The following is a 22,107-nucleotide window of genomic DNA, read 5'->3' on the forward strand; positions in this document are numbered from 1 at the left end:
ACTGCAAACACCCTGGCTCATCTTATTAATAAAACATTTCTACTCAAATGTCTTCCATTCAGTATGTATCGATCATCCTGTTGCTCCAAAACATGTTGGAAAACTGCCACTTTATGCAAAAATGCTGGGGCACAGAGGACATGAACAATCCTCTTGCCTGACCCACTCCTCCAAACAAACACCTTGACCCCTGGTTAGCTAGTCACAGAAGTTTGGAAAATCATGCAATTCATACCCCCTTTCTTGGAGCGTCCCGGGGCACAGTACACAGCAAGGCTCTGATAAGTCCCGTAGCAAGGAAGCTTCTTGCGTCCCAAACGTGTTGGGTGGCAGAATCGCTGGCCCAAAGCGACACCCAGAGAGCCCACTCAGAGAAATGACGCATTCCCTATTTGTGCCACCCTCCATGCAGGGCAGGCGGGAGAGAAGGATAAGAAGACAAGCACCTGCCTTAAAGGGCTTAGTCAGTGGGGAGGTGATATGGCATGGTACTAACCAAAATCAACCAGGATGCCTGTCCCAATCCACCGGGCTGCAGGAATCCAAGGGGAGATGAGGACAGGCTGGGTGCAGTCAGGGAAGGCTTCCTGGAGGAAGTGTAACTAGTTCAGGGCTGGATGTGCAGCTTAGATATCGGTGAGAGGAAGGGGAAGGCCAGCAGAAGGCCACAGCTCAGGCAGAGACCACCAAGCGGCTGCCTTCCAAGCAGTGAGGAAAGATGCCGGCAGGCGTGTGCGGAGGACTGACCTCCACAGGCCTCGGCTCTCTCATCTGCAGAACGGAGTAACACTGGGGAGACCTGGGGGAAGGACGTCACCTATGTGAAGGTCCTGGCCCAGATTTGTCTGACTTCCCCAGAGCCCAGTGAGAAGCAGCCCAAGCTCTCAGTCCAGATTGGGGAATCAGGCATTTGATTCATTCCACCCAAAGGTTTTTAAATCAACACATTCTGCCTTAAAAAATTCTAGATATCTGAAGTCTGTTGGAAAAGAACAGAGAAGCATCCCACATGACAGAGAAGCATCCCACATGACAGCGATGCACTGAGCTGGAGGCAGGGGCCGAGAGGACCCCCCCTTCCCTATCAGGACGATCACCTCTCGCCCACCCACCTTGCCACGCTTGGTTACGGGATTCATCCGCAATGGCAGCATTTCTGGACTCTGGCTCTCCTGACACCCTGGGAAGGATAATCCTTTGCCGTGAGGAGCTGTCACGTGTCTTGTAGGCTTTTGGGTGGCATCCCTGGCCTCTAACCACTGAGTGTGGAAAGCACTTCCCCGCCCCAGTTGTGACCCCCAAAAATATCTCCGGAGATCGCCAAGTGGTTTCCTGGGTGTGGGGGCAAACTAACCCCTGGTTGAGAACCAGTAGTTTGCAGCAAACACCCTTTTTCTCCAGAAGCTGAGGGTGCTCTTGAGAAGTAAAGGGAAGTCAAGTTAATGGGAGAAGCCATCAGGGCTCTGGGGTGTCAGGGATGGGGCAGGGCTGGGGGATGGGGTGATGGGCAGATAAAAACCATTGCAAGTGGGCAGTGTGGACAGGGCCAGTGGGTGGGTCTTGCAGACTGTATCACAGTGCAGTAGGGGTCCCCATTCTTGAAGTTTGTTTTCTTTCTTTTTAAACTGTTCTGGAACAAAAGAAACGTTTAAATTGCAAATCACAGCGCGCTCCAAAACACAGCCAGTCCTGGAGCAAGTGTGCAGCCTGTGGGGGCGATGGGGCCCCTTGAAGCCGTCTGCTGCTTCCAGCCATGACAGAGGAGTCCCTCTCCAGTGTGTTTGCAAAGAGCACTTTGCATCAGTGGCTTGTGGGATGGTGCGTAGCTCACTTTGCTTTTGACGAGGGGTGACCCTCGCCAGGGCAGCTAGGGAAAAAAAAATCCCAGGCTCCTCCGATCTGAACCTCTTCTCTGGTCTTCAAAAATGCAAAGTTGGCGGTTCTAGGGGCCAGCCAGGATATTAGACGCATTTGAGACCCAGCTGGAGCGCATTTCAGAGCAAGGCAGCTGATGTCAATTTCCCCGACTTCTCATCTTCTCATTATACTGCGATAGCCCAAGGGGGCCCTGCTTAGGGCGATCCGAGTGGTGCCAAGTCATAAAGGACACAGTCAGGAGGAAGTGGAGAAACCAGATGTTTTATTCACATTCCTGAAGAGATGAATGGGGATGTTGTAGAACAGCTTGTTGTACGCACGGAGGAAAGGTACAGACGTGGCATTGGGAGCTGAGCGGACCCAAACACGCACCTCCTCCCTGCACGTGCTCATTGAACACGAAGACCTGTGGCCCACAGGGACCCAGACCTCTGAGGGACAAGGATTAGAGCGGCCCAACCCCAGGCCACAGGGACCACGGATGCTTCGCTGGGAACCCAGGGGTGGAAAGAAGACGTCGGAGGTATTTGCAACCAGGTAACGGACGTGAAGTAGTATCAAGAATAAGAAAAAGGGAAACAACCAAGTGGAAAACAGGGAAAGAGTAGGAACAGGATATTTGCGGAAAAGGAAATCGAAGTGGACAATAAAGTTCAGGGACGTGCTCAGCTTCCCGGGAACCAGGGAAATGTGCATCAAAACCACAGCTGTTTCTCACCGGCCCGGTCAGTTCAATTCAAGCCTTTAATGATCTCTCCCCTTGGAGGTGTGGGGAAAACAGACTCCCTGCACCCCCATGTGGGCCTGGAAGTGGGTCAGACTCCTTGGAAAGCAACTTGGAGTTTTCTGTCCAGTGTCAAAGTAAGTGTCCGGCTCGTAGGCGGCCACCATTCTGCTCTCCAGCGGTTGCACTGGGGAATTTGGAGGAGACGTCAAGACTTGACTCCCTGAGGCTTTATTTGTAAAACACGGCAAACAACCCCAATGTTCTTCAACAGAGAAACGCCTAATTAAACCAGTATATACTACTGACTTCCAAACACATTGGACTCTGTGTCTCTAATTATGAATCACTTTTGAGCAATGGTAATGCCATCTGTCAGGTGAGCAGAGACCCTGAAAACAAGTACTTGAGGCCAGAACGTGTTAAGGGCAAAAAGTGTGGAAAGCGTGTCCCGGTTCGCTGGTGCCACGGGGGGTCAGAGTCGCTTTTCTGCCTTTGATACGTATTCCGCTCTGTTCTGAATGATTTATGAATTACTGCTGCCCAACAGGAAGCCCCAGTTGTCATTTCCAGACCCTGTTTTTCTGTAATTTGGGGGAGCCCCGGGGGGGGGACCACTGATGCTGTCCCTGTGACATTGGTGGGATCTTCTTTCCAGCACCTGTAGCATCCGAGACGGGCCCATGCCGTGGCTGGCTGATCTGGGCTGGCTGTTTTGAACTAGGAGCTTGCCAGGGTGAGAGCGGTGAGGGGCCTCGGGTCTCTGTGAGGCTCCCCTGCGGCTCAGTGGTGGTTCCCCCTGGCGGTCCCTGGGGAGTCAGGGGTTCGCTTTCCCCAGAGCACAAAGCAGGAGCTGCAATGTCTCCCTTCATTTCTAAGCCACTGTATTGAGGTTTGGCTGACACAGGAAAAGCTGTACACACATGATGTGTACGACTGGTTAAGTTTGAAGTACACACTCGTGAAACCATGACCAAGACACACACCCATCACCTCCCAAATTTTTCTCCCTTACTATTATTCTTACCATGACTCTGTATGTGTGTGTGCGCGTGCGTGTGTGTGTGCGCATGTGCGTGTGTGTGCGCCCGTGTGTGCGCACATGCACGCCACGTCTTCTTCGGCAGAATCCATCCCAGGTTCAGGGGGACCTAGCTAACCAAGCTTGCATCCAGGAGGGAGGGCTCATGACTGCCTCCTTTCTTGTCACCGTGAGTTAGGCTGGTCACTTGTCTGAAGCCTGAGTTCCTGCAACCAAGGAACCACGGATATGGGAAATGCTATTGCGATCATAACTTGGCTCAGTCTCTGGACAGCAGCCCCATAGTAAGAAATGTTAAAGGCCCCAAACTACAACCCAGCAGGTCCCCTTGTAGGAATGCATAGGTTTGCATATACACACAGACACTCCTTGTGGCGTGCTCTGAAATGGGCTGGAAACGACCCGTCAGATAAATTCTGGCACCTCTGTTAATGGGAATATTGCACAGCCTTTTAAAATGAGTCACGTGGGTATCCACTGACCCGGAAAGCTCTCTAGGGAATATTGCTAAGTGAAACAAGCAAGCACCGCACCGTAGGAGTGAAGGAAACCAGTCACAGTCAGACAGACTGTGGGGCCCCACGTCCATGAGATCCCTGCCGTCGTGGGCATCACAGAGACGGAAAGCTCCACAGGGGGCGGCAGGGGCCGGGGTGCAGGTGGGGAGATAGTGTTTCATGGGGACATCTTTGCCAAGATGAAATGGGTCCTGGGGACGAAGGTGGTGGTGGCCTCAAATGTTAGCTCGAAACATGGACAAGATGGCACGTGGTGTGTTACATGTATTTAACGGCAATGAAACATTTAAAAGGTGGAAATGAAATCAATGTATATCTGCCAATGTGAAGGGGGCTGAGAAATGACGAGTCGGGGACGGGAGCGGAAGCGAAACTCCCTTTCAACATCTTCTGTTTGCCAGTGTTCGATGTTTTGTTGCCTCGTGCACCTGCTGCCTTTAAAAGTATCTTCCCGAGGTGTCAAAAAAGGGTAAATAATTACAGTAGCCAAATAAATATACCCTCACAAGTATGTTATAAATACATAAGGCATGCTGATACATAATTTATATTATGTATTTATGTGGATATATTGTGTTTATATAAATACAGCATGTACGTTATGAAGATATACTTAGCAGTATATATTTAGCAATCTCTGACCCAGTTTGCCAGACCAGGATTCTGCTCTGTTGTGGGCAAAAAGGATGATCAGCTCCAGGGTGAACTGGGATCTGACTCGCATTTTCCCACTATTACATAAGCGGATAAACCCGCCAAACCATCTCCCAACGTCAGAATTCCTTAATGATGGGGGAGATGTTTCCCCCACAGCTTCCTCTTTATTGTTTGTTTGTTTGTTTGTTTGTTTGTTTTCTTTCTTTCTTTCTTTTTAAGAGAAACAATCATGCCTTTTGTGGAAGGAAACTTGGGGCCAGGGTTACACAGGAAACAAAGTGAAGCAGGAAGGAGGGTGTTTCTCAGGTATGGCAGGTTTGAAGGCACTTGATCCCACGTTGTAGGGAAAGCCCCACGTGGCAAGCAGGCTGGGCTGATGGGCTTCTTGGTTTTGCCCCCACTTCTCTTCCTCCTGAATGCATCTCTCCAGGTGTGTTGAGCTTCCATCCCAGGGACCTGTCTGCAGCACCAGCCGCCTGGGGTTCTGAGAGAGAGACTGAGTTTTCCTGGCAGGTGCTCATGGCCTCTGGGTGCAGAGATCACAGCACAGGGGAAAGGGGGAGGAGGAGGGACAGGACATCCAGCGCTAGGGACCTAGGGAGCCTGATTCTGAGTTGGCTCATTGCTCTTCACTTAGGGCATGACTCACAGATCCTTTAGGCCACAGAGAAGGAAGGGGAATGGAGTCAGTTTCTCCATGTGTCCTCCTTCCAGAATATTCCCTGTTGATGCTGGAGTTCAATACATGAATGTAAGTTTAAGAAAAAGGCAAGACCATTTATAGGAAGAAAACAAAGTAAAGAATAGAACACAGGGTACCTAGATTTGGCCAAAGGGCATGCCAGTGATGTGTGTTCTGAATTTGAAGCTTGGGGACCTGCACAGAAGAACCCCAGTGTGGAGCCAGCTGGCCCTCTTGCACTGGGAGAGTGATTGCTCTGGGCCAGAATCTGTTCAAGGTGCGTGAGGTACATCGACTCGTTTCATCCAGGTTCAGATCCTGTGGGCTGGACACTGTAATGTGTCCCGTCTTCAAGATGAAGAAATGAACCAGAGTCTAGAGGATTGAGAAATAAAGCTCCAGCAATGGATGGCTTAAGATCCCCCTCCAAACAGACATGTATGTGTGTACTTCTCGATCTAGTTACCAAGTTATGGATGAATAATGGGAGCCAGTCTGTGTAACCCGCTTGGGCTGCAGCTGGTGCTAGATGGCTGACAGGATGTCAACAGGTATCATGCTCCTCATAGGGTCCTGGGTACTGGTTCCATACATGCAGAGGGGTCAACACATTCCCCAGCTGGACAGAAAACACGGCAGCTCTCCTGATGCAAAGCACAAAGGCAAGAGACACAAGAAAGAAAGCGGGAGTGAGCACAACGTGAGGGCTCCCCTAGTAACCATCTCCTGGCAATTCCCCTGCTCCCAACCTCGAGATGGCCTTCCTTGCCCCAGGATCAAGGCCAGATGTTTCTACAGCATGCATCCCTCTGTCTAGACCTCATCCACAAGCACCTTCTCTCTCGTCTGTCCTGACCACCTCAGGGACTTTGCACATGCTCTCCCGGCTTCTAGCTGTGCTTTAGCAAGCCTCCATTCGTTCCCCAGATTGCAGTTTAGATTTTCTTGATCTTCACTGCTCTTCCCCACATCTCCCACCCCATTATGATGAGCTCCCTATGTACCTCCTCGTTCCAGCAGTTTGTCCCAGCTTATCGTCATAGATTTGCATTGTTATCCGTTGCCCATTTTTGTCATCAGTTCAGGAGGCTGAATGTGCAATGGGAAAGCAATGCCCAAGGCTTGCCACGCTGCGGCAAATTCAACTGGTAAGGAAACAATGGATGCAAACAGACTGAGACAATGTATTACTCACAGTGTGGCCAGAGCTTCCCACTCTCAACAGTGTCCCCGAACCGCCTCTGGATCCCAGGCTGGGGTGGCTGGGTGTGTGGACTGAATGTTGTGTCTCCTCCCAAATTCAGATGTTGAAACCTAACCCCTAATGTGTGATCCTAATGGTGTGAGGAGGTGGCAGCGTAGGGAGGGGTCAGGTCATGGGGGTGGAGCCCCGCCATGAAATTGGAGACCCCAGGGCTCCTTGCCCTGCCTGCCTCATGAACCAGGAGGAAGGTCCTCACCTCTGAACCTGCAGGTGCCTTGATGTTCGACTTCCAGCCTCCAGGACGGTGGGAAATACATTCCTGTGACTGAGAAGCGGCCGGTCTATGGGGCTGAGATGCAGCACGGCCCTGCGTGGAACAGGGCACACGGAGGAGTCTCTGAGAAATGCAGAGTTTATAAGGACACCCTGACACTTACAGGGGCTGCCGACACACCTGTCCAGACCTTACCATGCAGCACGACACTGTCTGCATTCTCCTGCCAGGGAACAGTGTGTCCATTGCCTCCAGCTTCCCGGGCACTTTGCACAGCACAGAAGACGGGTCGGGCTGTGCAGAAATGCGGAATCGGCTCCCGACATGGAAGGAGCAGTGGCGCTCCCCCCACCCCCACACACCGACTCCCCAGAGCTCCGAGTAGCTAACTGACACGGGGAACACGTGACAGCCTGAATCCAAGTCCCACCCCCTGGTACCAGTGCAGCCTCCGGTGGTATACCTGAACGTCTCATGCCTCCATTTCCCCATCTGGAAAGTAGGGATAACATCAGTACTTGCCTCAAAGGGCTTTTATGAATACCAAGCAGTCCTGTAAAATGCCCAGAACAGTGCCTGACATGCGGCGAGGTCTGCGTGGGTGCCGAATGTCCATCATCACTGTCACGGTTGCCCGCCGAGCCCGCACGCCAGGCTCCCATGCAAGCAGCAGGTGCTTGGACTCACGGTGCTTCTCTTTAGTGCTGACCAACCTGGGCGGCTTTGGTCATGTGGACTCCCCTCTGTCTGGCCCCAGAGGCAGGCTCTCCTGTTGTGGGTATGTGTGCTGCCGGCCTCCCTCTGGACCCCGGACGGCCCCCAGCGCATCCGCATGGGAAGGAAAGCTCCAGCAGAAACGGGCTGTGCTCTTTTCCTGGTTCAGTTCCTGCAAAATGGCCTTGCGGTAGCTCTCTGGTGAAGGGTGCATGTGGCGCTTTGCAGGGACAGGTGGGCAGAGGCCCGGAGACCTCCTGCCTGCATCCCGAGGGCTCCAAGACACCTGCCCTCCCGGGCCAAGGGGAGATCTGCAGCGAGTGAGCAAAACAGCTGTCGTGGGGGATTCCTGATGCGTGAGCACACGAGGGCCCCGGGATTGAAATTATTTTTTCAGCGAGAGATGATGTTTCCATTGCCAGTGTGAACACAGTATTATTCAGTTCCCCGCAATTCCCCGCAGCCCTCTGTCCGGGGAGTCCAGCTCCGCGGAGCTTATTCTAAGACGAAATTGCAGCATTTAAACTGATTTCTCAAAGGACGTGGTTCATTTCAGCATCTTTACTCTCTCTTCGGGCAGCTTGCCGACACCTAAGAATGGCTTTTTCTAAATTGCACGTCCTCCTGGATCACCTCAGTTAAACAGTCCCGGCTTCAGTACCTTTGATTTGAAAACCATCCCCCAAAACCCCCTCCCCAGCTCCCGGTAGCAGCTGCTCGAGGGAGACCAGATGCCCAGATTCGCCAGGGCTGCTTCCCTCTCATCCGAGTAAGGAGAGCCGCTCGCCAGCACGCTCGCATTCCTTCCTTACGTGGGTCGTGCACCCCATCAAGCCCAGAGACAAACACCGCTCCCCGGAGAACGTGGTGGGGAAACACGGTTTTGATCCTCCGTTACTTTTTCCATCCACTGTGTTTTTTCCCCATTATTTGGTTCTCTTGCTGTGTCTGACGAAGGCTCACAGGGGAGGCATTTGTTCATGGCATCTGCCTGCCTTTCAAGTCACCCGTCCTAGTGCTGGAACACAAGGAACCATTTCGAGATGAAAGTGAGACGCAGCTTGCAGGTAGCTCGGGGGAGGCAGCAGCTCTGGCTCCTGGAAGCACAGACATGGGTCGTGGGGTGAGCCCCACAGTGCCCTGAGCATGCAAGCACGTCCCAGGGATAGAGGGCCATTTTCCCACGTCCTCCTTTTTACTAAAGGGGAGACAGAAGCCAAGTGACAGTGATGGGAACGGGGGCTTCGAGGCAGATCAGCCGGCATCGGCTGGAATCATGAGCTCACTCAGCTGTCCCTTCGTTGCCACACCTGTCGGCAAGGTCCCCATGGGACAAGTCCTGCTGGTGAGGCCAGGCCAGCCATAGAGAAGAGGACAAAGGAGGACTCAGCCACTTCATCTTTCAAGGGTTGTGGGGGACCCTCCCATCACATCTTAGTATACATGGAGGGAGGACTTCTCCCAAAGGGAACCCTGTGCTATCAAATCGTTTAAACCGGACAGACACTGAGAAGCTCAGACACAGAACTGTCCACTACCCCAGGGTCACGGCCACGTCCCATTCCTGACCCAGTGTCCTGTCACCCTTGGCTGCTTTCCATGTGGGTCCTGGGGTGACGGGAGCCACAGCCCTGAGGGACCCGCGCTCCCCGTGCACCAGCAGGACAGCCCCGCTCGACTTCCCTCCCCACTCGTCACCTCTTCCTGCTGAAGCCGTCTGTAACGCTGACGCTGACAGAGTGAAAGGCTTTGTCCTTCCTGAGGACCAGCCCCTGGCGTAACTGAAGACCTCCCTCTCTGTGAGGGGGTACCTCTCAGCTCATCTAGTTTCTCTGAGGGATGCTCAGTAAATATTTTTCCGAAGCCGGACATGCCGTGTGGTGCAAACACACTTAGTTGAGTTAGGAGGCTTGGACACTTGCCTGTCTTTGGGATGCGGACGGGCCTCTGGAAGCCACATGGGAAGTCTACAAGGGAAGCTGAGCCGCCCCTCGGGTCCTAGGCATCATGTGATCTCCACGGTGGGCAGTGACAGAGCGTGGGTTCGTGCGGAATTAGCACTTCCTCCCCACAGTCCGCATCCAGAAGTGGTTTTCCTTCGCTACCCCTCACCGTGGCTTCCGCTCACTCTTGCTTCCCTGAATCAGGGCAGCCCATTGGATGCGCCCTTCTGCAGCATTCCCAGGAAATGTTGCTAGGAAGGAACAGGGGAGTTTCCAGGAGGGATGGCTGACGGGAAGGGTGACGCAAGCCAGGAATGATGGAGCTGGGGATACGGCCGAGCAGCCCGTTTATTCATTCACCTGCTAAAGATGTAGGCATCTCCTCCTGCCTCACCAGGTGCCACTGTGGGTCCCGGGGATACAGCAGAGACCAAGACAGATGGAGTTTCTCATCTCGAAAAGCTCACATTGTGGCGGGGAAGGTGGAAAAGGGACAAAGGAACGCCAATCTGTCCAGCAGGGACCGTCGCAGAAATGAAAACCTAGCTGCAGGCTCAGTCCTGGAGGACAGGTCCCGGAGCACGTCCTTGAGCTGGGCATGCAGGCATTGGAAGGTGCTGGCTTCTAGGCTGAGTGATAAGACGGACCCAGCCATGTCAAGAGCAGCCAGAGGGAACAGCAAACGCAAAAGTGGGAATGAGCTCGCTGTGTCCATGGAGCTGCAAGCATCTCGGAGAGGCCAGAGTGCAGCAACCGAGGCAGAGAAGGCAGGAGACGAGATCGGTGGGAGAGGACATGTCCAGGAGGGGTCTCTAGGTTGTATCTCCCCAGGGTGGGAAATCAGAGAGACTTTCAAGGATGTGCATGGCCTTGTGAGTTTATTATGGAAAGACGCCTCCAATTCTTGAGCTGAGCAGAGACTGTAGAGAGACAAGAAGTGGACTCTGGGATCTCGGACAACCACACTGGTCCAGGAGAGGGAGGATGGCGACCTGGATGAGAGCTGTCACAGGGAGGACACAGAGCCTTGGACAGACGCAGGGCGTGTTGGAAGGGATGACGATGGGTGTACGCTGTCGCTTCCTGTACTGGGGAAGACCGGGACTGGGGAGTGAGGATGGGAATTTGAGCCAAAGCCTGAATGAGGAACCAGGAGCCCTTCCTATCGGGCAGAGGGTTCCTCTTTTTAACTCACACACGAGTGTGCAAATAAATGGTAAAGAAAGAGCTCCTCGTGCTGAGCCATGCCCAAACGTCCCGTCCATCACCAGCACTAACAGAGCTCTCGCCCCTCTGCGTGCCGGCCACCATCACAGTCCTCTGAGCTGCCCTCTCTGCTTGTGGGGATCGACCTCGTGCACGAGCCCAGTGGTAGCCCCAGCACATCTTTCCCTCAGGACTAAACCATCCCCCTGGGTCTTGTCCTGCCTGTCCTCCCGTCTCAAACCCCACACTCTCCCTTGCCCCTCCTGGACATCCAGCTGGGGGCTGGCCGAGGAGGACAGCCCCATTCCCTGAGCGCACATACCCAGTGTGATGCCTTCTCCATGTTTTCCCTTTTTTTTTAAACATAAAACGTGGACCTAGCTCTTATTAACACCATGGATTTTAAAATGTTGGGGGAATGGGTGCGAGTGACTGCCCCCACAACCACCTGTATCCCAGCAGCGACAGGGTGCTGGCGTCGCCTCGAGCTTGCTTCCCCGGGTGTTGGAATTATGTCCACACCTGTGCTGGTTGGCTCCAGCCCGCTGGTCTTCCCTGTTTCCAGGAAGGATCTCCGCCCACGAAGCCCCCTCGTCCTCACATACCCCTTGCCGGTTCCCCTGGCATCCCCCCACTCATCCAGCCTCAGCTCACAGGTCACTGTTTCGGGGATGCCTTCTCCAAGCCTCTCAGGCGGCCCTCTGATGGCCCGCTTCTCCGGTCCTACAGTCAAACCAGGGTCAGGGCAGGAGCCTGGCCTTCCTCGCTCAGCCTCGGCCAGCACAGCACCAGGCTCTCCAGAGGAGCGGGCGGAATGTCTGCTGGAAGACAGTCTCCGCTGTGGCGAGCCACGGAGCCAACGGGTCTGCAGGTTTCCCGGGGAATGCGGTGGCACATCCCCCGAGCGGGTGGTGTTTGGGCACGGCTTTGGAGGGAATGTGTGCCAGCTGTCTGCCTGTCTGTCTCCAGTCCATTCCCTGCCCTTCACCCGCTCTGGGACCCCGCCACACTGAATGGTTTCCAGGATCCCATGCCAACCGGGGTCTGGCAGTGGTTAGCCAGTGGGAGGCCCTGGAGAGACACCGGATGGAGGGAAGGAGTCAGGGGATCTCTTGCCTTCCGTGCTCCCTTGCGGGACTCAGGCTCTGGGTCCCTCCCTGTCGCTCCAGTTCCTGTGGGGACGCTCTCGATGTGGCTGCAGCTCTCCCCGGTGCCCTGACTCCTGCGGGCTCCACCTTCTTCCCTGGCCCCTTGTAGAAAGATCTTCTTCCCATCAGTAATCTCCCGGGCCTTCGGCAGCCCGTTTGTCCTTTCTGCCTTCCCAGAGCCTTTATCACTACAGTTGAAGTCCCTCGAAGAACTCCCCAGCGGGGGCTCGATTTTCAGACCGATGACCACAGTGTAAGCAGCATCCATCCGGCAGTGAGCCTTTGCAGGGCTTGGTGGGGGCTTTCCACGGCCCTGGGGGGGCCCAAGGCAGAGATGGGGCACCAGGACACCTGGGCCAGCCCCCGTGTCTCTGCTCTGGATGAGACCATTGTCTTGGTGCAGCTGAGTTTCCTGGGAGAACCAGATCTCTATATCTGAAGCTCTTCCCTTGAAACGGCAACAAAAAATAAGCCAATAAACATTTCTTTTTTTACCTGGCTGCACATAGGGATACCCTAGGAAGACTTATCCGAAGGAAACAGTTCTATCCCCTCTGGTGCTTTCAGTCTGAGCTATTGTTGCTGCCGCGGATTCGTTGAATCTGAAGGGGACAGGGGAAGAGGTATTTTTAAGGCATTGCTTTTTTTAAAAGCTCACCAGTAAATTCTGTCATGCGGCTGGGTCTGAGGATATGCAAAAGGAAGGCAGAGGTGGGTAGTGTAGCTTTCTCCCAAGGATAATGCGGATCCCTCAATGCAAAGAGACATAGTAGGGCAACAGTTAGACTCCTTTCTCGGTTCCACTGTGACCCTGAGTGCTCGGAAAATCCCACAGCAGCAGAAGCGGCAGGAGGGGCCCGGGGAAGGGAACAGAGCAGCCCCGTGATGTGTGGCAGTATCTGTGCTCACTCTGGTCAGTGTCCTCACTCAGCCTTTAGCCAAATGCATGGGAACTGACAGCAGGTCTGGGGGAGCTCCCCATGGAAGCTTGTGACCCACTGAGGACCGCCGTTCCTCCCCTCCGTGTCTCTAGCATCTCAAAGGACCGTGCCCGGCACAAGGCGGGTGTTCGGTAAACGTCGGACAGATGAACGGCTTGGTGCTGGGCAGAGCACGCCTTCCATTTTAAAAGTGAAATTTCCCCAGCCCCTCTGGTTCCTCAGGTTTGAGCAGTTCTTGCTGCCACCGAGACCCTCAGCTCATCAATTACAAACATTAACTGTAAATTATACTTTTGCATAGTTAATTCGTGCTCTCATTATGTATTTAGCGGAGCTCAGCAGGCATAAAACTCAATAGCGCGCTTTGGAGCAGATCCAGTTTCTGTCTTCTGTGATATTTGGAAGACGCAAAGTTTTAGGAGTGGACCTTGGAGCGTGTCTTTCCTGGAAGGTCTCCAGTGGGCTCTGCTTTTGGCTTCTCTCTTGGAAGGAGTTCAACCCTTCTGGGAAGGCTGATAGCTTCAAAGTATGCTTCTGAACCCCCTTCTCTCCACTAAGCAGGGACTCTGCCTCCTTCCTTGAGTGGAAATTAATATTAACCTGACCAGTGGAAGGAAAGAAAAGTGTGAATATCAGCGAACTTGGCTCCTGGAGTAATTGCTCATTCATTATTCATTCAACAAATATTTACGGAGCACCTCCTCTGGTCAGTGCTGTGATGTATCGGGCGGCTATAACAGTGAGGAGCACGGTGTCCTTGTTGTCACCGGGCTGGCGTTGGAGAGAGGGAGGCAGATGGTGAATGACCAGATGCATATAAATGTCTAATGTGTCATGTGGTGATACAGATAAAGTGGCCGAGTGAGCCGTGGATAATGGGGTGAGTGCAGTGATGGGTGAGCATTGTGGTGTCTGGGGAAAGCAAGTGCAAAGGCACCGAGGTAGAAAGGAGCTTGGAGTCTTTGAGTCATCCTACAGAGGCCAGAACAGAAAAAAACTGAGAAAAATGGTAGACAAGGAGCAGTGGGGGGGTTGGGGGGAGACATTGCATTATCAAGATGTGGGGAATGGAAGCAACTTCCCAGTTGCTAATCCCAGCACAAGGCTCGGGACAGTCACTCGGTTGTTATGCCTTATTCAACTTCTGCTCAAAACAGTACTGGGTAGGTTTCCAGTCTGCAAACTCCAGGATGCCGAGCAACATATGCCCTGTTCCTTCCTCTGTCATTGCACTTGACATCTGCCTTAAACCCCCCTTCTGCTCGGTAGCAGAAAAGCTAATCTGGTTGATTCCAAGGTTGCTAAGACATTTCATGTTTAAACCCTCTCCATCAGGTTATTGAGCTCTGCCTGGTTTCCATCAAGACTGGCCCAGGTGGGAAGAGTCAGGTGACTTGGGACTGTGGGGTTAGGTCTTCAGAGAGATATTCCATCTTCTGGCTTCGTCCGCAGGGATGCCATCCTGTGCTGGGTGTGGTCATTGTTTGGCACTGACATTCGTCACATTTCTGTGTTTCCACCTGATGTCTGGATACACCCCAGCTGCCCCTCTACGGGAGATGGAGGCCAGGTCTGGGTCGGCTTCCATTCTCTCTGGCAGCGGACTTCAGTGACCTTCCCAGGAACTAGCTGAAATCCTATGGCTCCCGTGCACCGCTCAGGGCCTTGGGAGACCAGGCAGTGGGGTGTGCTTTTCAGGTCCTCCCTGCCCCAGCACCCCATGCTGATTCTGTTCAACCTCTGTCGTATCCTGCTGGGAAGGCACAGAGGTTACGCTGAGGTCTTGAAAGAGCTGTATCAGTCAGGGACCGCTTCCCTTCTCTGTTGCTGCGTAACAAACTGTCCCAAGTTCACTGTCTTCAAACAACTATGTTTTCTCACAATCAATAGGACTTCTGTGGGCAATCCCTTTGTTGGCTTTCCCGAAGCTCTCTTATGGAGCTTGGAGCTAGGATGGTTGGTCTTCTCTCCCTCCATATGGTCTTGTATCTGGGAGTCCTCATGGCCCAAGAGAATCTGATAGGATGGACTCAGTGCTTTTCCCTGGGTGTAGAGATCACCGTGGCAGCACCAGGAACCGCCCCCCATGGTTGCTAAAGAACCCCAAGAACTTCAGGATATGGTATGGATTCATGTCTCTTCTACCCAGACCCCTGATGTCCTCTTGGCAACTGTATTTCTTGAAGTGTGACCTAATTTAGCTAAAATTTTAGCTGCTTGAGAATGAATTATATTAGGCTCAGGTATGTTAGGTTCAGGAAACCGTAGGCTGCATGGAAAATAAAAGCTAGCAGGAATGCATGGCCATAGCAGAGACACTTTGTGGCCCAGGGATCCCTGGAGCCGTGGAGGCCAGGTGGGGAAATTTTCCACCAGGAAGGGTCTAGCAGAACTGGACGCCTCCATGCTCTTTCTCCACACCTGTGAAGGGCTCTGCTTTCTCCATGGTTCTGTTCAGCTGACCTGTGTCTCTCTCACGTACCCTGGTTTCTTTTACTAATTGGATTAGTTGTTGACATTTACATAGCTGTGTGCCAAGCTCCTAGGGTGTGTAGATCCTCATTTCAGAGATGAGGAGACTGAGGTTTGGGGACATTAGTAATAGGAACAATGATCTGAAACAAGGCGTGCAATTCATACCCAGACCTTTGCCTGCAGAGCCTGGGCTCCCATTCATCTGCCATGCTGCAGCAAGGAAGATAAGTGACAGGATCTGGCCCAGCCAAATTCAGGGGCACAGCTGGCTGTGAACTTGACCTGTAGGGAAGGTTAGGTCAGGACCTGAGAGGCTTGGGTAAGGTTCTGTTTTTCCCCCACCTGCTGCATTCGGCAAATCCCAGGACTTGTGATCTCAGAAGGACCAAGGTTTGCAGGTCCTGCCAGGTTACTGAGCAGCAGAAATACTATCATAGTAATAACTTGTACTTGGAAGATATTTGCTTTGTATGTTCTAAGCTCTACACATGTGTCATGCCATTTATCCTTGCAGTGGTCTCAGGAGGTCGGTGTAGCATAGATCAAGAAATGGTGCTTATGGAGGTGAAGTTAGTGGTTCTCAAACCTTGCTGCATATCAGGGTCACCGAGGGAGTCCTTAAGAATACCAGGTGTCACTCCAGACGAATGAAAGTAAAATCCCAGAGGTGAGCCCCAGACACCAGCTCTTTAAATCTCCTCTACCAAATAATTCGAGATTGCTACCAAGATTGGGAACTAATGGGTCGCGTAGCTTATCCAGGATCCCTCCCAATCCCAAGAATGGATGAAGTCAGGATTCAAACCTGTGTGTCTGATTTCAGAGCCCATGGTTTAATGCATCCCCAGCACCACTGCTGGATAAACATTAGGAAGCAAAAAAGTAATGATCATTTAGGAGTGAAGTGCTTGGTAATCACAGAGAGAGAAACTTTTTGTGTATGGCAGTAATTGTTGACCATGGCCACATCTTAAAATCACCCGAGTTCTAGGAAACACTCATGTCTGAGAGCCCCTTCTTATCACTCTGATCCGTTGGTCCAGGGTAGACCAGCTATCGATAATTATAATATTCGGCCAAGCCTGAGAGCCCTGCTTTATAGGATGAGAAGACTCAGATGATTTCCATGAGGGCTGTGATTCTCCTTTGAAGCAATGTCATTGGTTTCCATGTGATTGTGGGAGAACACTCTTTTCTCATTCCTTCATACACTTACCTGCTCCTGTAACATTTTATGCTTTGGGGACTGAGGTAGAGAGAAGGTAAAATATTTTTTAAGTCCAAGCTCATAGTCTAGTCCAAGTGTTCTTGGAAAGAGGGCCACCTTTAAGGCTTTTTCTCTCCTGTCTACCCTTCACCGCAAACCTGAATCCTGAATTCTGTACTCCACACTAATTGCAAAGAACGGGAATGAAAGAGGGGACTCCCTCAAGAGCGGGTCAGATCTTTCCCCACTGTCTTGGCATATTTTAGGGTGTGTGACCCCAGCCAGTCAGGTATCTCCATATCGCCCTAGAATGTATGATGCCAAGAGTCAAAGACAGCGGACAGTTAGTTTTGGCACCATCCATTTTGATGACAAAACTGGTTTTGTCCAGGTTCTTGTAACATTCCTCTGCTCCCATCTCCTCTCCATGTCTTTTTTTCCACACATTCTAGTCCTTTTGAGGCATTTGTTAAGTTCCCTTTTCTTTGTCACTCAGCCCAAGGTGCTCTCTGTTGCTTGCAAATCACATCCTGAACTGATACCTTCAGCACCATGGAGAGAGCTCCCAGTTAGCAGTGGGGCATAGATACTGACCTTGGGGTCAACGGGATGATCTAATAAAGTCTTCTTGGTGGGGAAGTGTGTGTCCTTTCCCTTCATGAAATTCACATGAAGTAGAATGAATAAAATAAAAGCCTAGGCTGAATTTCTATTCTCCTGAACTGGCTTCCCTGTTACAAGGTTGATTTCTTCATTTTGTTAGCCTCATTTCTCTCTATAGGCATTATGCTGTCAACAGGGGTTGATAAGGTCTCATACACCACATAGCAGGGAGGTAAAACCCTACTAGCTTCTACACACACACACACACACACACACACACACACACACACACACACCATTTTCTTACAACATAGAGTTCAATAGCTAAAAGGTTTGGTAAATTGTGTTTCCAGTGACCCAAACTTTATTATGACTATTGGGGAAATTTATTTGTTTTTGAGAAAGAGCTTTTTTTAAGCCAATTTTGAAAATTTCTTTCAAGAGTTACTGCAATAAATCTACACTATTGATTTAGCAAGTGGTGGTTCATGGGCACTCTCTGGAGTCACTTAAGTGTTTAAATTTGTTCTTCTCTTTATTACTCCAATGGTATCACAAGCCCCAGATGGGCGGGCATCGAGGGCTCTTAGTCCCTTCAAGACAAAAGCTTAGCAAAGGTTTCCGTCAGCTCAGAGACAGCAGGAGAGCACTCACCATGGAGGGAACTGAAGACAAAATTCTTCCTTTCTTGGTCTCCATCTTCCAGAGAAATGTGTCATACCACGGTACCAGGTCTGACAGGGGCAGCTACTGAGTAAATGCAAATCTGAACAAATCCCAGTTGGTAATGAGTGACAGACAACAACTTCTCTACTGTGGCTTGTTCTCAGAGAGATTCTGGACCAGCCTTAGGGGACATGTTTTAAAGGTGACTTCACAATGTCAGACATCGAGTCCCTGAGAACAAGCATAGTTTCAAGTCCTGCCAAAAATGAGAACAGCTCACCTTTATTGGTATTTGCTAGTGTGAAACTGTTCTAAGTGCATGGTACTTTTTCACTCATTTGCTTATCCTCCATGTCAACTCCATGAAATGGGAAGGAGCAGCATCCTCAGTTTGCAAATAGGCAAAAGGAGGCAGAGTTGTGCATCGGTACCCAGCTAGCGAAGCCAGGATTTGAACTCAGGAACTCTGTTTGGAAGTCCACAGTGTGATCATACCACGTGCCATGTTTCCTTCACAGAGTCCACTTTATAGTCTTGGTTCCAACCCCCTAGTTCCCTCCTCCCTCCCCCTGTGTCTCACTTCCTTCCTTCCCACCTTTTCTCTCCTCTGCTTTCTTTCTTCTCCTAACCCAGTACTTGTTGGAGGCCCAGGATTACAACAGTTCAGCTCAGGACTTGGTTTTCATGCTGCAGGAGTAAAGGGCACAAGGGGATGGCATTAAGGACCACCTCCAGTCCCACGGCTGCCCCCATCACTGCCTCAGTGTGCTAAGGGTCCGGGATCACAGTTTGAAAATCATCAACCCTCTGCATTGTTTTTGGGGCCAGCACCTGCCATGTCCACGTGCAGCTCTTCTGTGAAATGCCGCCTCAGATTACAGGACCGCCCCCCCTTTCCAAATCCAGAGAGAGCAGACTGACAGCCAGCTGCTTGAGCCACATCATGGCCACAAGGTTAAGGTTCTTATTTTTTAAAATTCAGAGGTTTTATATACAGAAACTCCAGGAAAAAAAAAAATCTGTCACAATCCACACAGCAGCCGTAGACCACAACAGCCATTTCCCCTTCTCCCCTTAGCGCCCCTGAAGTCTCCCCTTTCAAAATATGGCTCAATTCATTTTAATTTGGATATATCCCATTATGCAGTGTTTGGAGATGAGACCGTTGGAAGCCATGTGGGGGGAGGGGGAGTAGGAAGAGACAGGACTGATGGAAGTGAACCATCGAGGAAGCTGATTCTTTCTTCCCAAAGGAATTCCTCATCTTGAGTCAGAACATTTCATTAGGGGCCTCCCCAGGATTCGTGGCACTGTTGAGCTTCTCCCGACTGGCCTCTCACTCGTGCACGTGGTCACTGTGGTTTTCTCCTGGCCTGAGGTCGGCAGCCTCCTGCAAGAGTGCATCAGACTTCTGCTCCCGGCACCACCCTGATGTCCCTCTAACCCAGGATTCTGGAGTTTCCCAGAAACTCCCAGGAAGCTGGAGTTTCCCCCAAATTGTGACTTTTGAAAATTTTTCTATCTTGAAACCATGAGTCAGTTTAGTTGACTCACACATGGTAGGGGGATAGGGGATGTGGTAAGTTCCCAACAGACACCTGCCCAGTCATCGCCTTCCAACTGTGGTTGAGGGCCAAGTAATGTGAATGCCCTCCCTGGGGGGTGGGAACACGAGACAGTCTCTGCTCTCACACTTATGCAAAATAGAAAACAAAGTCATCTCCAAAAGGATTTTTATTGGGATTTAAAATAGTGGATGCACGGGACCCGGTCCAGTGCCTGGTACACAAAAAACATTTCCTACACAAAGGCTCAATGTCCTTATTCTTACATTATCTTGAGCAGAATACCCCAGGAAGGTGACCCTATTGCTCACAAAAATCATATAACATAGCATCTTTCTAAGTCAGGACGGCAAACATGGCTTCTCTTTCCTCCTGCCAACATGGCTGCCTCCCTTCCCATAACCACAATGGAGGAGGACACGGCCAGGGTTGTAAGTCATGCTGGCCCCTTCTGCCTGCTTGTTTCCTCCCTGGACAATGGGAATCCCATCATCTCGGTTGTCCAGATGACAAAACTGAGCCTCAGAAGGTGACGTCAGCAGGTACAGTGGTCAAAAAAGAGTTTTATAACGAAATGAAGATGGGTGTAGGCTGAGGCATGCTGCCAGCTCCTGGGTGTCCCAGAGTGGCCACAATGGGTCTTGAGACAGCTGGACTCATGCCTCACCCATCACTAAGTGAGTTTGCTGAGCAGAGGCCATCGAACAACCATTAATGTTTCCACCCATACCCAGCTCTGCTGTGGACACAGAGATGCCAAGGCGAGTGTTCTTGCTAAGAGAGCAAAATTAACAGTGCCCCCCTCCCCAAATAAAGGCATGTCTGTCACCCAGGGAAGAGAGAGACTGGGCCAGAGCTAGTGGGAAGGATTTGGGGAGGCTCAGATCCCCGAGGCTTCAGCTGCCAGACCAAGTACAAGGCTCTTGGTTTGGAAACACTCCAGACTCCAGACACTTCTCCCTTGTTTTCCAAGGCAAGTCACTCACTCTTGAGCTTGCACAGCTCATGGATGGATGCACCAGACGCTGGATTGATGTTCCCTCCCAGAGTGCTAGCCAGCATCTCATAAATCGTGATCGTCTGGGCCCCACTTCTGGCCCAGAAAGCATGAGGCAGATTCAGGAGTCCCAGAGCTTTGGGAAGTGTGGCCACCTCCCTGTTGCCTCCTGCCTCAGCCCTTGAGTGGGGCTGAGGGTGATGAGGTGGAGAATTAGCATTCTGGCTCTTGAGCAAGCACCCCAGAGACTGGGTACATGTGTCTCCGAATGGCCCCAGCAAAGAGAAGGCTTCCCCAGCACCCTTCAGAGAGGGACCCACACCCGGCGGGGATGGCATTTTGACGCATACTGGTTTCCTTCTTTTTTTTTTTAAAAAAGATTTTATTTATTTATTTGACAGATAGAGATCACAAGTAGGGAGAGAGGCAGGCAGAGAGAGAGAGAGAGGAGGAAGCAGGCTCCCTGCCAAGCATAGAGCCCGATGCGGGGCTCGATCCCAGGACACTGGGATCATGACCTGAGCTGAAGGCAGAGGCTTTAACCCACTGAGCCACCCAGGCGCCCCTACTGGTTTCCTTCTTGATGTGCTGTAGAAAAATCCTTGCAGGGGCACCTGGGTGGCTCAGTGGGTTAAAACCTCTGCCTTCAGGGGCGCCTGGGTGGCTCAGTGGGTTCAGCCTCTGCCTTCGGCTCAGGTCATGATCCCAGGGTCCTGGGATCGAGCCCTACATCGGGCTCTCTGCTCCGCGGGGAGCCTGCTTCCTCCTCTCTCTCTCTCTCTCTCTGCCTGCCTCTCTGCCTAGTTGTGATTTCTCTCTGTCAAATAAATAAAATATTAAAAAAAAAAAAACCTCTGCCTTCAGCTCAGGTTATGATCTCAGGGTCCTGGGATCAAGCCCCACGTCGGGCTCTCTGCTCAGCGGGGAGCCTGCTTCGCCCTCTCTCTCTGCCTGCTTCTCTGCCTACTTGAGATCTCTCTCTATCAAATAAATAATATCTTTAAAAAAAAATTCCTTGCAATTCCCCTGTAGCCATGTTACCTTCCCAGCAGATGGAGCAGGATACCGTGACCTGCCCCCAGTCCATACAGCAGTACCCAGCTCCCCAAAATCCTGTCCACTCTACAGATCCCACTGCATGCCCGGAAAGGCTTTCCTTCTCCTTTCCACCAGTAATGATTTCATCCATTCAGCAGCTCCCGGAACCTCTCCAAGTTCCCCTTTCCTGACTTCCTAAATGAGGGCGGGCAAACTCTGTCCATAAAGGTATACATAACAAAGACAAGGGCTCCGCTGGCCTTCCATTACCTAATGTTGTTGCCCAGTCGCACTCATGCTGCACGAAAGCTCCGGAGACCAAGGTAAACATGCCCGGGGCCGTGTTCCGATGAAACGATTTATGGGAACGGACAGCAGGTTCCATTCGGCTCCCAGGGCACAGTTTGCTGCCCACTGCTCGAGAGACACTCGCTTGGGGTCCTGCCTGTGATTCCTCACTTGACCTCCAGCTGCCGTGGTGGAGAACACGGGATGGGGCGGGGAGGTCCTGAGATGCCGCCTTCCATCCGGTTCTGTGTGGTGGTGAGCAGGTCGTTTTTTTTTTTCAAACCCTTTCTGGGCCTGAATTTCATTTTCTGAAAAATGAGAATCTTGGACCTTCGTT

The 22,107-nt window shown here is 51.7% G+C and overlaps 1 protein-coding gene across 1 annotated transcript in view; it reads left to right on the forward strand.

The window, feature by feature from the left end:
* Positions 1-22,107, forward strand: part of TMEM132C (transmembrane protein 132C) — a 302,142-nt gene that overhangs the window by 216,206 nt on the left and 63,829 nt on the right. The gene's annotated exons all lie outside the window — the stretch shown is intronic.

The sequence above is a fragment of the Meles meles genome, chromosome 12 (genome assembly GCF_922984935.1).
Source record: "Meles meles chromosome 12, mMelMel3.1 paternal haplotype, whole genome shotgun sequence".
NCBI classification, from domain to species: domain Eukaryota; kingdom Metazoa; phylum Chordata; class Mammalia; order Carnivora; family Mustelidae; genus Meles; species Meles meles.